At 35.7% G+C, this 16,546-nt stretch overlaps 1 protein-coding gene across 12 annotated transcripts in view; it reads right to left on the bottom strand.

Annotated features, from left to right (window-relative positions):
• Positions 1-16,546, bottom strand: part of LOC127069704 (potassium voltage-gated channel protein Shaker) — a 136,102-nt gene that overhangs the window by 51,893 nt on the left and 67,663 nt on the right. The window contains exon 1 of one of the 12 annotated variants that reach the window (XM_051007052.1): positions 5,055-5,725. The exons of the other annotated variants lie outside the window; for them this stretch is intronic. The gene's annotated coding sequence lies outside the window, so the exon portion shown is untranslated. Of the gene's footprint in view, positions 1-5,054; positions 5,726-16,546 lie in introns of those variants that run through there. 12 annotated transcript variants of the gene reach the window in all.

Raw genomic sequence — 16,546 nt, 5'->3', positions numbered from 1 at the left:
GCGATAATGCGAGTACGCTTTGTCGAGCAAATTGTCGAGGACGAATTAATGCACCGTCGCGTTGCCCTGCCTGTCTGCTCGTTCTATCGCAATATGCAATTAATTTACGCCTCGTGAAATTCTCCAATTTCTAGCCAAAGTCCTCTCAATGCTCTTTCTCTCTCTCTCTCTCTCTCTCTCTCTGTATATATATGTGTATGTGTGCATTTGTATGTGTATGTATATGTGTATATACTTTTTTTCTTACTCAGTTTTTTATAAAAACGATCTAAGAAAAGCTCGAAATTAGGTTGACCAGGACCCATGATTTTTATATAAACACGTTTTAAAAATAAATATCCTTCGATACGATCGAATGATCCTACTTTTATCGGCATACGTATTATCACTACTACTACTACTACTACTACTACTAGTATTACTATTAATACTAATACTAATACGGTATAGCATACGAATTTTCCTGTGAATTCGACAAATTAAGCGCGAGCCTTACTTCCAACGGATTTTGTCGAGCATATGATTTCTATTGTTCCTTCCCTAATTTCTCCTCCATCCTTTTTCTCTCTCCATCTCTCTCTCTCTCTCTATATATATATATATGTGTGTATATATATATATACATATATATTTATACTCTGTACATCTGTCTACCCGTCTATCTGCCTGTCTGTCTATCTGTCTGTCTCTTTATGGGATCCTAACATATACGTAGAAAATATACACACGCGTCATCGATCTCATCGTCGAGTTTTAATTAACGCAACTACGAAAATGGCTTCGAAGCGCTCAATCGTAAGACGTAATTAACTTCCATTTCGCGTTAACCTCGAGGTTCACCATACGTTTCTCTTCTATTCGTTTCGCTAACTCCGTTCACCGAAACCAATGCTCACAGGGACGTAAAGATGATTCTATCCGTACGCCGAGTTTCCTACATAATTAAACGCAGTTTTACTACTACTTGCTTCAAATGAAATGACATCGATTCGTTTTCCAACTAATTTGTCTTTAATTTCCTTTTCTGTTTTTCTTTTTGGTCTTGTTCTCTGTCGTGCGAATTTACGAATCATTTATTAACATTTTTTATTACGAACTTGTACTTGGTTTCTCTAATATATATATATATATATATATATATATATATATATATTACAAATTCAAGATAAATAAATAACGTAAGAACTACAAGTTTTTCTCTGAAATTAAAGTTTCTTCTATAGGAACAAGCACTGTATTAATTATTTGCAAATATACTTTTTATATTCGATTATTTTCATAGAGTAAACAATCTGTACCATGAAGATATATCATTCGCGCATAAAAAAAAGAATACGTGTATATAACATTTAATTTTACAAAATAAAACTTAAATTTACTTCGACATATATATCAAACATTGAATGTATAATATATACTAGACATACATATATACTAGAATCAACAATGACGTACATCAATAACTCATAGTATATATTCCTCGCCGTTAAAAAAAATAAAATAAAATAAAACAAAAAGAAATAAAAAAGGAAAAGAAAGACTATCAAATATAAATCGAACCCTGACATATCTTTGTATTCACATCGGAAATAAAATAACGACAGGTAAATCAAGAAAAAGCACGCGAACCTATCGTAACGTCGTTGACACCATCATTTATCATAGATACATATATTACTTTATATTTCAAAAGAAAAATATTATGTACGCATATATATACATATACATATATTATCCTTTCGATTTCGTTCACTCGATAACGTCATTTCTCTTTTCTAAAAGAGAGGAAATAAAAATAAAAATTCCTCGTTTTATCCTTAATCGTAAGCGTCGCTTTGAAAGGATCTTTAAAGTGTGCCTTTCAGGATCGCCATCGAAGTAGATACGATATGTGCCAACCGGTTAACTTCTTTTTAAGTAGAGTGGGTCTGGGCCTGTTGCAATACTGGCAACGATTTCTACGAGCATATATATATATATATATATATATATATATATATATATATAGTAAAAATTGGAAGGGTCTTTAAATGCAGCAACCCCTACTTTTCTCTCCCCCCCTCTCTCTCTAACTCTGTTTCTGTCTCTGTCTCACATTCACAAGTATACACTCTTTTTCTTCTTCTTCTTCTCCTTTATCGAAAATAGCAAAATGCTTGGCATTCTCGTACTCGTTCTCGTACAGGTCGCTTCACACGTCAGTTAACGATTGCCATCCCTCGAGCAAACCCTCGCGACGAAAGAGACGATGAAAGAAGAGGAACAGAGTGATAATGGGCTCTTTGACCGGAAAGGAAGATCGAACTAAAGCAACGCGGACAGACAATGGAAACGGAAAAGGACGTTTATCGGAAACCGTGAAATGAAGAAAAAAAGAGAAAGAGAAAAAAAGAAGAAGAAGAAGAAGTGGAATGGAGAAAGGGACATATCGAATCGTTCTATTCGTTCATTTTCCTTTTTCTTTCTTTTTTTTTTCCTTTTACGAAAGACATCCTAACGGTTGTACAATATCTTGTTAACTCGCTCTTTCTTTCCTGTATTTTCTTGTTCTGTTATTTTTTCTTTTTTTATTTCTTTTTTTTTGAATAATTTCAAACGCCACGTCTCTTTCGTATCTGTACTCCGAGGGTAAGTGTGTTTTTTATTAATTTGACAAAGTATGTTTTTCTAATTGACTTCTTCCTTCCTCCATCTCAATTTCAATTTTCCAATAATTAATATCTTAATGAATCGAATGAAAAAAAAAAAAAAAGGAAAAGAAAAGAGACGAGAAAACTTATCATTTTATGTATGCATGTATAAAAGTATATTAAAGTTATTTGGAAAATTGGATAAATTATATTTAGAGAAAGTAAAGTTTGGAGAAAATATTAAATGTCTAATAAGATGATTTCCTCGTGTTCGAAGGTGTACCGATAAAAACAGACATTTAATATCGAAGAGAAAGAAAGTATACGTATATATATATAAAATAAAAAATTGTACGTTCGCGATCGGAAGAAGAAAAGAAATAATAAAAGACGCAATTTTGTATAAAAATACCGAATGAAGAAAAGAAAAAAAAATGTGATACGAATCAAATCCCATTGTTCGTCGTTATAGGTATTTCGTGGACTTTTTAAAAGAACGTCATCGAAAAATATAATGAGTATCTATCTACTCGGCGATGCACTCCGGCTCGAACTTTCTTCCCTTCGTTTCCTTTTAACTCGAAAGAAAATTCTTAGGATGGGTCGACATTATCGATAGACACGGTTTTAAAGTCGAAGGTAAATAAATTTCTTAAGATGGGAAATAGAGAGGAACGGGTAATTGAATTTTTGTATACGTCATCTTGAACATGGTGGACTACGTTGTCCACTAGGTTGTACATAGCCAAAGAAGAAGCGCATGAATTACGTTTTAAAAGCGACACGCGCCTCGTATTACTCAGAACAACTTCTGAGCGATCGATATAGCGAAACTTACGTCGCTAACGAACAAATAACTTGAGTACCTACGTCTCCTACTTTCTACCTAACAAAAAAAGAAAAAAAATAGAAGAAAGAAGGAAAAGGAGAAAGAAAAAGAAAAAGAAGGAGAAGGGAAAAAATAGGAAAAGAAAAGAAAAGAAAAGAAAAGAAACGAAAGAATACAATTTTTCAACGTCCATCGAAAGCAAATTTCTTTTTCATTCCTTTTTCGTTAGAACGATCGATAGATAGTCCTGACAATTTCTCGCTTCGTTATCCCTGCTGCACTTGCACTAATGTCTCTCTTTCTCTCTCTTTTTCTGTCTCCCTCGTACTAATCTCTACTAATAGGTTTCTCGACGATATCTATGATTTACTAAGCCGTAACAATTCGCCTAAGTTACGATTTCTCATTAAATTATCTGACGAATCTTGACGATTTGCTTGATCGTTATTACGAAGAAAATAATAGACGCGATATTTCTTTTTCTTTTTTCTATTTTCTTTTTTCTTTTCTTTTTTTTTCTTTTCTCTTTCTTCCCACTTAGAGCATTTCATAACGATCACCCGCATTTGTACGAGGGAGAAAAGAAGTGTTTTATGAAAAGGAAACCGGGACATTGGAAGAAAGAAAGAGATAGAGAGATGGAGATAGAAGAAGAAGAAGAAGAAGAAGAAGAAGAAGAAGAAGAAGAAGAAGAAGAGAAGGAAGAAGAGAAAGAAGTAGAGGAAGCAAAGAGAAAAAAGAGGGAAAAGAGATTGAAGCTCCTTTCACGAAAATCTTCGTTTCAACTTTTTCGATTACCACGATAATTAAGTACCGATAACAATCTCAAATAATTATAAACGGGGTCAGCAATAGTACAACCTGACATGATATTCTTGATAAGTTAATCGCAGTGTAGAAACGTCGCTTAAAATCTCGAAATTAGAACGAATAAAAATCTAGCTCTAGTAGATTTCACCTACTTGTCTGTGACTTTCTTCACTCGAGAGTATAATTGTTCTCGAGAAACGAATTGTTTCGTTCATATCCCGTCCGCTATGCAACCGTTCCCTTTATGGTTCTTATTCTAGCAACGATTATGCGTTTGACGAACGAAATGCGAAAGAAAGAATGAGAGAGAAAGATAAAGAGATAGAGAACAAGAGAGAGAGAGAGAGAGAGAGAAGACGCAATTCCTGTGCCATCTAAAAGTATCTCTTTCGAAAATATAACACAATAAACCAGTTTGAATGTTAACACAATTAACGTTTCACTTGGATATAAATTATATAATAATATATTCTGAATAATTTGAATTAATCTCTGACGTATCTTTTCCTCTTCGATGCTACCACTTGTTTTCTCTCTCTCTCTCTCTGTCTCTCTCTCTCTCTTTGTCTCTTTGCATCTCTCTTTCTTTCTTTATCTTACATAAGATAAACGTGGTACCGATCGAGCGATAAGATCTTATCTTCTGCTCTTCGTTCGTTATCAGAAGAAAAAAGATGAAAGAAAAAGAGATCACAGAAAAATATTCATTCTATATTATCTAAAGAGAAAATCCTTGAGATCTTCTTGCGGATGGAAGAACGCAAAGACACTGTGTGTTTTCTCACCACTGAGACACTGCCACAGATCACTTGAAAACGAAAAAAAAAAAAGGAAAAAGAAAGATATAAAAACTAGAAAGATAAACTTGGCCGATCACTTCGATGAGGGACACGTATTACCGTGTTAGAGTCGGTACGATCAGTAGTTCACGCGACGACGACAACGACGACAACGACGACGACAACGACGACGACGACGATGTTCGAGTATGCCAAAGGTAGATAAGAATCTCGAAACACTTCCGGGAGTTCACCGACACCAACGAACACACTTTGATAACGAGCGACGAATAAGGAAAACAAATAAAATGGACAAATCGAAATCAAAACAAATCTTTTCGTTTCCCTCTCTCCCTCTCTTTCCTCTTTTAAATAAGAAACTTGCAAAAGGTCGAAGGGACAAGGGAAAGAGGGAGATGAAGAAGATTAACAAAAAAGAAAGAAAAGCAGAAAAAAGAAGAAAGAAAAAAGAAGAAAAAATCGAGCACGGTCGATCACCGTACAAACTTATTCCTCATCGTCGTCGTCGACTCGCGACGATCGCGTAGATCCGTCCGAATAATCAGTAGTAACGGATCACGATCGCTCATTTCTATCGTACAGGAGAAAGAGAGAGAGAGAACGAGAATGTCGCGAGAAAACGACCGGCCGGCAGCGTGGCTGCCTTAGTTTGCGAAGGCGCGTGCCATGCCATCCTTTCGAACCCCTCCTGTGTTACCCTACCACCACCTCGACACGGATCACCCCCACCTCCATTCCCAGTCCCCAGCCTTCAACCCCTCGCTCATTCTCTCTCTCTCTCTCTCTCTCTCCCGTTCTCGCTAGCTTTCTATGCGACACGACTATGACGCGACGTCTTTCCACTCACCCCTTTCGTACCAACCAACCAACCACCCACCACTACCCTTCTTGCCTACTTTCCTGCCTGCTTTCCTTCCTTCCTTCCTTCCTTCCTTCCTTCCTTCCTTCCTTCCTTCCTTTCTTCCTTCCATCCATCCCCCTTCTTATTTTCTTGCGATGCTTCCACACAACTCGCTTCCACCACTCGATATTCTTTTTACGCGCTCGTATGCACGCTCCACAAGAGCCAACTCTGATCGAGCTTACTTACGCTTGGACACCGAGATGAAAATGCCTCCACGATTTCATCCTACCCTTACTAGAGGGCGAATTTCAAGCTCTTTTACCTGTAAGACGGTTTACCGAACGATCACGTGTTCCATAAAATTTGTTCATCCTGGTTTCGAACGTTCCACGGTCGTTTCGTAAAATCTTTCATCGGATCGATCGACGTTTTATCTAAGTTCAAACGATGATAATTCATGGATAATAGAATTTAAAAATCTTTTCCACGGCAGAAGATGTTTGCGCGCGGAAGTAAATTAACTTTACTTGGATAGATGATATTGGAAGGACGAGCGTTTGAGCGATAAATTAATGCGATTATATGTAAATACTTCAACGTTAAAATATGTTGAGGATATGTGAAATAATAAAATCGATAAATGTGCGAGAATTTATTCGCAATTTTTTCGTAGGTAGATCCAACCCAAAAAAAGAAAAAGAAAGGAAAAACGAAGATGTCTTTGCGTCTGCTTCGTCCGTAACGTAATGCGTTAGTCGATCGAATTCGACGTTGAAAAGAAAAGTTGAGAAGTCAATCACTGTAATGCACGATCAATGACACGTATATTTACAAAAATAAAATTGTACGATGTAAAATATGCGAGATAGGAATTGCATCGGGCACAGACGCCAAGCACGATTTTCTTCGGGAAAAATAAGAGGTTCTTGTTCTCGCGATCACTCTCTTATATTCACGATCGTGATCTTCTCGAGTGCTTGAAACGATCGCATTCCTAAACTATTCGTGCGGAAATATTTGAAATTTTTCTTATATAAGATGTCCTGAACTATACATATTTTATATTTCTCTGGCTCGAGTGAAATGTGGCTTTCTATTTTCTTCTTTCCTTTTTTTCTCTTGTTATTTATTTACCTCTTTTTGTTTTTATTCATAAAAAGTACTTTTAATAATTATAACAAACTTCATTTTATTAATCAACCATTCCATCAACATTTTCATACCGTCTTTTATTATTCCATCTCCACGTTAACTCTTGCGTTATCAAATATGTAAATTTATTAGCGTTTACAACTAGAATGGATGCATTAATTAAAATTATTACCTGATAAAAATGAATTAAACGTCGGTTAAAAAGAAAAAGATATAGAAAGGGTTGTATTTTCTTTAACCTTTGCGACTTAACTCGCTCTTCTTTATACGCGCTCGTTCTTACTCCCATATAATTCTATTACGTTGCACCGAGGTTATATCTGTGTATTTTTCTTCAGTTATTTATTTACTTCTACCGAATACTAGAAGAAAATGTTTCCTTCTAGTCGAGCGTGAAATTGTGAGGAAAAAGGAAAGAACGAATTCGGTAGCTGACTGGAAGAAAAAAAGAGAAGAAAAAAGAGAGAGGAAAAAAAAAGATAAAGAAGGAGGATTGCCAGAATCGTTTAATAAATTTCATTTGAATCGTTAGCGGTTCCTCAGCGATCTTGGCAAAGACCCTGGCCTGTCGTAACTTTTTTCTTTCTTTTTTTTTATTCGCCTTATCGCAGTTCTCTTTTTTTTTCTTCGTCATAATGTGACGAAGAGAGAGTGAGAGAGAGCGAGAGAGAGAGAAAGAGAGACAGAGATAAATCCGCAATCGCGGACGTAGATTAATCGACGAAAGATTGACATACAGTATGCGAATACCGAGACGATTAGTAAACTCCGTTCATTAATTTTCATGCCAACCCTCAAACTACCCTGTTTTTCCCTCTTCCGTTATTCCAAGAGGGCTTGGTTCTTCTTTGCTTATATTATCGTGTACTGAAATTATCGTAAGAACGTACGTCTTTCGAGAAGCTTTGTTATTCCAGTTAATTAAGTCCCCATAAACTGACCGTGAATTATAATTAGCCTGTTAATAGTTGATATAAAAAAGAAAATGGGATCGAACGAATTTTGAAAGAAAAGGGGGGGGAGGGGAGAGAGAGAGAAAGAAAAGAACGAAGTCAATGATTAAAAATAAAGTTTTGATGGATACGCGTGGAGTAAGTCGTTAAAAAGTCATAATACGATTAAGCCGTAATTTGCTTCAAACAAAATCCTTTGGAGTGTTTAACAAAATATATTAAAAAAGGAAAGAAAGAAAAAAAATAAAACAGAAATAAAAAAATATGCACAAAAATGTAAAAACCTTTTTTTATTGCTCGTATGTAAAAGGTAAATCTCTCGTAAAACGGTATGAATTTTCGTTGAGCAGAGATTTAGGATACAATCTGCATTAAATTCCCTGCAACAATTTAATCCGTTCGGATGAGTCAAACAAACAAAAAAAAAAGGAAAGAAAGAAAGAGAAGAGAGAAAAAAAGAGAAGAAGAAACAAAAAAAAACAAGAAAGAAAGAACGAAGGAAGCTAGAGAGATATAGGGGATGAACATGGCTAGTAACTATGGAATAATGTCGTAATCGGGGGGGACGAACGACAAACGATGGGGACGTGCTTCATTTAGCGTCTTAAATAACGTGGAAGAGAAAAATTGTGTCTCCGCTCTGCGGAATAGTCGCGTGTAATCGTGTAGGAGAAAGAAAAAAAAAGAAGAGAGAGAGAGAGAGAGAGACAGAGAGAAAAAAAAAGAAACAAACACATAAAAGAGAAAAAAACAAGGAAAATAAAAAGAAAAAAAAGAAACCAAAAAAAATCTATTCTTATTTATCGTCCCCGATTGGAACGATATCGGCGAATTTTTAACGTTGAAACTTTTTATTTAATCCTAATGAAAATTTCAGGTTTGTATCGGTGGACATATACATATAATTCGGTGTGCGTTCGTACGTGCGAAAAGTCATATCGCAGTAATCGCCTGAAATATACACAAATGATCTTTCGCGACTGCAAATTGACGCGGCCTCGATTATTCCCCCTATTTTACCACCATGCTTCTCTATTTTATTTATCGAAACAAACCCTCGTCCTTGCTAAACGAGTCTGGTCGTCGTCGTAAGAATGGACAACGATGGCGACAATGAGTCTCATAGTTTCCAACGTTATCCACAAATTTCGTCCTGCAATTCCTATTCTATCTTTCTCTCTCTCTCTCTCTCTCTTTATTTTGCTTGCTCGCAAATAAACGTCCGTCTCGAGCGTGGGCGTTTGAAACGGAATATGTATCCTCCCTTTCTATGTATCTGTCTCTTTCTCTCTCTCTCTCTCTATTTCTTCCTCTTTCTATCTCTATCTAACCATCTATCTATCTTTTTTCTCTTCTTTCTTTCTTTCTTTCTTTCTTTCTTTCTTCCTGGATCAAGGCTAAGACATTTCTCTTGTATACTCGTTTTCCAACCATTTCATAGCATTCCTTTTCTTAACCATAAGAATTTGCTTTTATTACTTATTTGCATACACCCGAACGTACGAGCTACTACTTGGACGAATATCAAGAACTCGAAAACGATTATATACGTTTTTATTTAAAATCGCTACGACAAGGAATAATAAGTCTTTTGTGATCTGGATGAGCGCCGAACCGAGACGTCGTTCTTTCAGTCAGTCCAACCCGAAGGCTCCTAATGTATCTAAAGAATTATTAAAGATTTGTTACTTTAAAGTGCCTATTTGCGAGCTGCTTTTATCGCTCTAAAAAAAAAAAAAGAAAAGAAAAACAGGAAAGAAATAAGAGGAAAAAAAGGTCATTCCATCTTCTCTTAGAATTTTAAACGTACGAACTTGTTCCACGAACATATAAAAAAAAAAAAAAAGAAAAAGACTTCATCAAAATTTCATATCGCAAGATTTACGTCTAATCTAAATGAAAAACGATATCGTCGAATGTATTTACTTTATCGGGACACTTCGACGATTGAATTATTTCCTGTAGGAGTCTCGTTCGATCGAGCAGAAATCGAGAAATCGAAAATGAGGAAATAATTTCGAGTAAATTCGAAATAGATGTGGAAAAGGATCTTCCTAAATAATAGATAGAAGCGACAGATAATATCCTGGATATTATCCTTGACCGTACTGCAACATTCTAGTCCGATCCATTTTCCACTTATTGCAATGACACAAGAAGGAAATGGAGAAAGAGAGAGAGAGAGAGAGAAAAAGTGAGAGAGAGAGAAAGAGAGAAAAGGAAAAGAAAAAGAGGATGAGAGTGAAAATGTGCAAGTTCGAGGAAGTAAAAACGGTAGACGCGTGGTCAGACGAGTTGCAACAGCAGTGGCGTCGGCAGTGGCTCCTATTCGAAGGTCGAGATCATCATCTTCGAAGAATCGTCGATAATGCAGTTACCGTCTACGGCGTGTGCCCTACGATCCTCATATATCGATTCGCTCACCCACTGACCTATATTCCAATCGAACTTCTCCGGAGCTCTCTCGCAAGGATTCGTCCTCGCTACCTACCCCAACAGAGCTGGCAAACTATACCATCGAATACTCGAGAGCACCCTCTCGGATTTTTCGCAAGAAACCAATTCTTCATCCTACGATAAGAAGATCGTCAAGGGTTCTATGGATCCGACTGTAATACTTAATGAAAATAAAATGTTACTAAGATATCGTAAAAACGAACGGATGATCGTCGTGGCGATCTTCGTTTCGTTTTTCTTCCTTTTCTTTTTCTTTTTCTTTTTTCTTGTACGATTCAATGGTTCTCCGGAGATAGATCTTACGCGACGTATAAATAAATGTTTCTTTTATTTGAAATCTTTTATAAATTAAATTACTTTCGAGACGACTGTAATGATAGAAATAGTTTGAAAACATCCCCCTCTCTCTCTATCTCTCTTTTTTTATTTCACTCTGTTAACCATAAATTACGAACTTACTTGACCGAAAGACATATACACTTGTTTCTATCGTGCAACTTATTAAATTGAGAACTATCTCTATCTACTTGAGTCAAGATTGACTATACTACTTTTCGAGTTAGAAAGGAGGGTAAAATTCATATTCTTGGATCAAAAGAAAAAAGAGAAAGGATAGAATAAAGAAACAAGAGAAAAAGAAAAATGGATTGGGCGTTTTAAGCGACGACTTCCGTCATTCAAAATTCGACTATTCGTCTCAAGGACAGAGGAGCATAACCTCTTGGAGTGCTCGTCCAGATCTTTTACGCGCTTGCCAAGCTATCAAGAAGAGCGAACCTTTTATGAATGCGAACGTTGCTTCTATTGTTCACCCTATCGCGTTCGTTCTATCTATAGAAACTAATTTTTACCTCGTGCATATTGCCTCTCTCTCTCACACACACAAATACATACACAAAAACGTCAAGAGAGAAAGAGAGAGAGAGAGAGAGACGAGGTAACAGAGGGGAAAGAGAATTTACTCTGACTTTTAACAGCCACGCGAGCCGTGTCTCACCAGTCACGGACTCTTCTACTTTGCCATACGTTTAATAACGTTCTTATTACCGGCAATGTACATTCTAACGATTATTAGCCACGATTTTTCGGATAACTCTTTCGTTCAAGCTTAATTACAGATCGAGCAAACTTTTCTACAGCTTCGTTTCTCCTTGACCGTCATCCGTATCGAAAAAGAACGAGAGAAAGAGAGAGAGAGAAAGAGAGAGAAACTTCAGGAATAGCATGCTATCGGCTATTCGATCCACTCGCACTCGTGATTGCTTATCGAAAAATATCAAGAGACTAAAGTCAATCGTGAATGTTCCAATTTATGGATTCTTGACGATTGAATTATCATTGCTGAGGAAAGAGAGAGAGAGAGAGAGAGAAAAAAAAAGAATCCACGAGAGAATTTCAAATATGTTCGATTGTTTTAACATTTTAATGAGAAATTCTTTTTAACGAATTCGATCATATGTTTATCCATTAAAAAAACATGGCCGCGAATAATTTTATTAAAAACCTTCAAGAGAGAATTTTCTATTTTTTTCGTTTCGATGATCGGTAGGAGACTATCGTTAGCAGTCGACCTTGAGTGAACTATAATATCCAGCAAGAAACGCGACTTTTGAACGCTCATGCAAGACCCTATACAGGGAACGAAAAATCAAGAACACGTAAATCACGCTAAGTACGAATGAAATTGTCAAAGTTGCCATAGCGTATTCGTTTCTATCAGGTCTACGAAATCCGAGGCTAACTTCTTCTACTTCTTTTACTACTGCTACTTTCCCTACTTTTACTTTTTTTTACTTCTACTTCTTCTTCTACTTTTTCTTCTTCTTCTTCTTCTTCTTCTTCTTATTCCTCTTCTTCTTCTTCTTCTTTTTCTTCTTTTACTTCTTCTCGTTGAAAACTTCGCTCGATTCAACGATGACTAATGGAAATTTCCTGGCCTATGATCGGGCAAGTACAACGTTAAGAAATAAATAGATATACGAGAAACCATTTTGTTTCATCAAAACAGTTTCTCTTCAATCGAAAATAAAAGTTATTGAAGAGAGAGAAAAAGAGAGAGAGAGAGAACAAGAAAATAGAAATAACATTTTCCTAAAAACATCTTCTTCGTATCAACAATTAAAAATATATATTAAACAATTTTCTTTCATATTACAATAATTTTCACTTGAAATATATATATATATGTGCGTGTAGTAAATATTTATAATTAAATAACATCGAAATTCATTCCGTTCCAATGTCCTTAAAAATATTGAATAATTTTGACTGGAGTCAAAAAAAAAAGAAAAAGAGAGAGAGAGAGAGAAAAAGACAAACAAATTTTATATCAAATGAAAATAAATAATCGAAATTTTTCGTAGACCGAAACAATAGGAAAATCTTGTCCGTTGTCGGATTGAAACGATGGCGACGTCGCCATCGTTGGATCGATTTGGAGCACCCGGGACATCCCAGTATCGGCGTCCAGGCCCGAAAAGCGACGCGTGCCGTATTACCAGGACGATTATATTCCATTGTGAAATGCAATTGAATAGCGAAACGCCTATCGTGGTGCAAGTATATATACGTATACTTCCGATTGCATAACAATACGATAATAAGCAAACCAACGCGTTATTACTAATACTTTTCTAATATAATCGCGATTATAGTTAGTATCACAATAATAATTCACTATTCCCATTGATTATTTTTCTTTCTTTCTTTTTCTCTTCTTCTTTTTCTTCCTATTTCCTTGTGAATATTTCTCGACGTTTTTTTTTATTCCCTTTTTTTTTCTATTCCTATTTATTTCTTTCATCTTTCTGTTTGATATATTCATGCTGGAAAAAATGTTTTTTAATATACTTAACGAATCGCCAAGTTCTTCATATTATTTTCTTGATCGTGTCATCAAAAATGATACAGGTTTGTATGTAGTAGGTCTAAACGTCGCGATTGCATGATCATACGAGTCAATAAAGCTAAAATGGGTTAGCGTAGTTAATAACGTAATTGCAACCGTCTAGTGTCAATATCGTTTTATACGCATTCGATGCGACCTATCTAGAGAGAATGAGAGTGAAAGAGAGAGAGAGAGAGAGAGAGAGAGAGAGAGAGAGAGAGAGAAAGAGAGGGAAAGGGAAAAGGAAAATATCGGGTTGGAGCATCATCTAGAATGAAATTTTAACGGTTTTACGGGCAACGATGGTGCTGGTATAAGAAGATTTAAGACGCCTAGTTGTCGGTGCTCGTACTATTATCGTTAAGAGTAACACAGAAATTTTTCATTTCTATCTAAATGGATCAGCTGGAATATCGATCCTGAATACTTTATACGATTCATTAGTATATATTATCTCAAGTGAAAGGTAAAGGAAAACCAAAAAAAAAAGAAGAAAGGAAAACGAAAATTAATACTCGATTTTATTTTTCAAGATTCCTCGAAGAAACGATTTTAATTATCTCTAGAATTTAAAAGAAGTTTAATTTCTCAATCGAGCTTCGAATTATTTTCAATCTTTAACTCCTTTTAAAAGGAACAATTTTTTAATATTTTCATGTAACATCCCCTAGAATACAGTAGTCTTGTTCTTTGTAGAAAACCAATCAGTCCCTTTTGTCTCGTTAATTACAACAGAGGAAAAAATTAAATTCGTACTTAGATCGATCCATGCCCAAAGATCGATCGGTTTAATTCCGATGTTTAATATTTTTCATTATTATCCGATCAAAAGAAAAGAAAAAAAAAGGAGCAAAAAAATTAAGGAAAAGAAAAGAAAAGAAAAGAAAAGGGAAGAAAAAGAACTGTTCCAGTTTTCTTTGATCTATCCGTCTTTATCAATAAGTCTTAAAGAAAATCTTTACGGGAAGATAATCCTTTCGGGTTTTCTATAGCCCTTCTTTCACGTAGAATATTATATCGAATAGTAATCGATTTTGCGACCCATTTAAACGTCATGCATAGAAACAAATCTTGATACTCCCACGCCTTTTAATTATTATAAAAGAAATTCGGAAGCGCGACGGGAGGAACTTTCCGACGAAGCTAATCATCTTTAAAATCAGCGTGACGTGACGTTAATGACTCTCTCCGAGTGATTATCGCAAGATAGACCTGCAGGGGCTCAGGAAAATGCACGTCTAAAGCGGGAGTTACTCTGTTCAGCCCTTGGGACATGCTTGGCAGTGAACAACAACCTCGGTCACCGCGCGGTTTGGTCGATCGTTTCCAACGATCGACCCAACTCTCTGTCTCTCTCTCTCTCTCTCTCTCTCTCTCTTTCTCTCCCTCTCTCTTTCACCATACTATCTTAAGATTCTTGAGAAAACAGAGCATAAGTCTGGAGTATCATACACGTATATATTCCACCTGTTTTCTTTTTTAACTTTTAACAAAAAAGATACAGGTAGTATATCGATTGAACAGCTTCGCTATGCTTAACAAGTATCACTCGAAAAAAAAAGAAAAGAAGATTGCGTATGGTATTGATGACACAAAAGTATTAAGTGTCTGTATATATACATATACATATATACACATATATATATGTATATAGATATATACATGTATATATATAAAATATATAAGACGATTATAAACACATTATTAATCATAATCATTCATAATCCTTATATTCTTACTTATATTCTAACAGATAAATCTTCCATTATCCAACGTTCTTTAATCAACTAATTAAATAATCGTAAGTCCTTAGAGAACGTTAGAGAATTCAATGATTGAATCCCTTCCCGTAAAGGAGGGAAACAAACTGTCCAATAACTCTTACATTTATAGTAACACACACGCGCACACAAATATAGAGAAAGCGAATACATAATCACATTCACATTTACTCGGCTAACAAGTAGTCGACGATATCTCGCAAAATCGGCAGAATACATACATACGTTCGTGTTACGGACAGGAAGGAATCGTAGCGAGACGCAGCTGACGCGGCCGTTCGTCAGAGCGATACACTTATCGACGTCATGCACGCATCGAAACGGCAATAGGAAGCGAGTAGCTGAATTAGCATCGCTTCTGATAATCGAACGTTTAGTTCTCTATCTCCAGTGCGATGAAATCAATTATTTTTAATTTCAAATTCATCTGAGATATTCGTGTGTGTATGTGTACATATACATATATATAAAATAATATATAAAAATAATTATTAATAACCTAATAGATACACATATATATATACACATATGCAGCAGTTTTTTCAATATAAATTTTATTATTCACACCGAACACGTTCGATATCAGGCAATAGATACGTATCTCGAAGGCCATTTGAAATGACAAGCAAAACTAAACTGGCAAGCTTTTCATGCACACGTGATTGTATGTATGTAATCAGAGAGAAAAAAAAAGTGAAGATTTTTCGCTTGTCATCGAAAGACCCGAGGCTATGTATACTGTGTCATTGTCGAATAAGCTCTCTCTTTCTCTCTCTCTCTCTCTCTCTCTCTCTCTCTCTCTCTCTCTTTATCTATCTCTCGTTTTCTTCCAAGAACGTCACGATGCTAATTGTGCTTGGACCTCGAAAGCTATTAAATATGCATATTCCTAAACGACGTTTACCACTTTGCGTAACCGTTAAACGTCGTTTATATAGATCAGCTAAACTATATGCAACGATGATCGATCGACGATTGAATTCTTCGAAAATGTTCTCTCTCTCTCTCTCTCTCTCCCATTTAATGGATTTTCGAGTCCCTTTTGTAGTCCCTTGCATAATTTATAGAAAGTGCCATACGAATCGGTGCATCTCGAATCGAATCGATTTTCAAATACAATTCAACAAAACTCTCAGCCATCCGTCCACCCTTCATCAAACTCTTGATATTATTCTTGAACATTTTGTAATGATCGCGAATGGGAAACAAAAATATTTCCTGTCACGTTGATTATTACGCAAACACTTTCCTACAAAGAGAGAGAAAAAGAGAGTTTTTCGTTTGGAGAGTTTTCGTCTTATCGCGAAAATCATTACGAAGTAATGAAAGACGATCCGTAAAAGAAGTGACAGTGCGGGATCGATTCTAATAAGTTACATTTACTTATGCGTTGTGTGTCTCTC

Source organism: Vespula vulgaris, chromosome 16, assembly GCF_905475345.1.
Source record: "Vespula vulgaris chromosome 16, iyVesVulg1.1, whole genome shotgun sequence".
In the NCBI taxonomy this organism is placed as follows: domain Eukaryota; kingdom Metazoa; phylum Arthropoda; class Insecta; order Hymenoptera; family Vespidae; genus Vespula; species Vespula vulgaris.
This window is presented reverse-complemented; position numbering and strand designations above follow the sequence as displayed.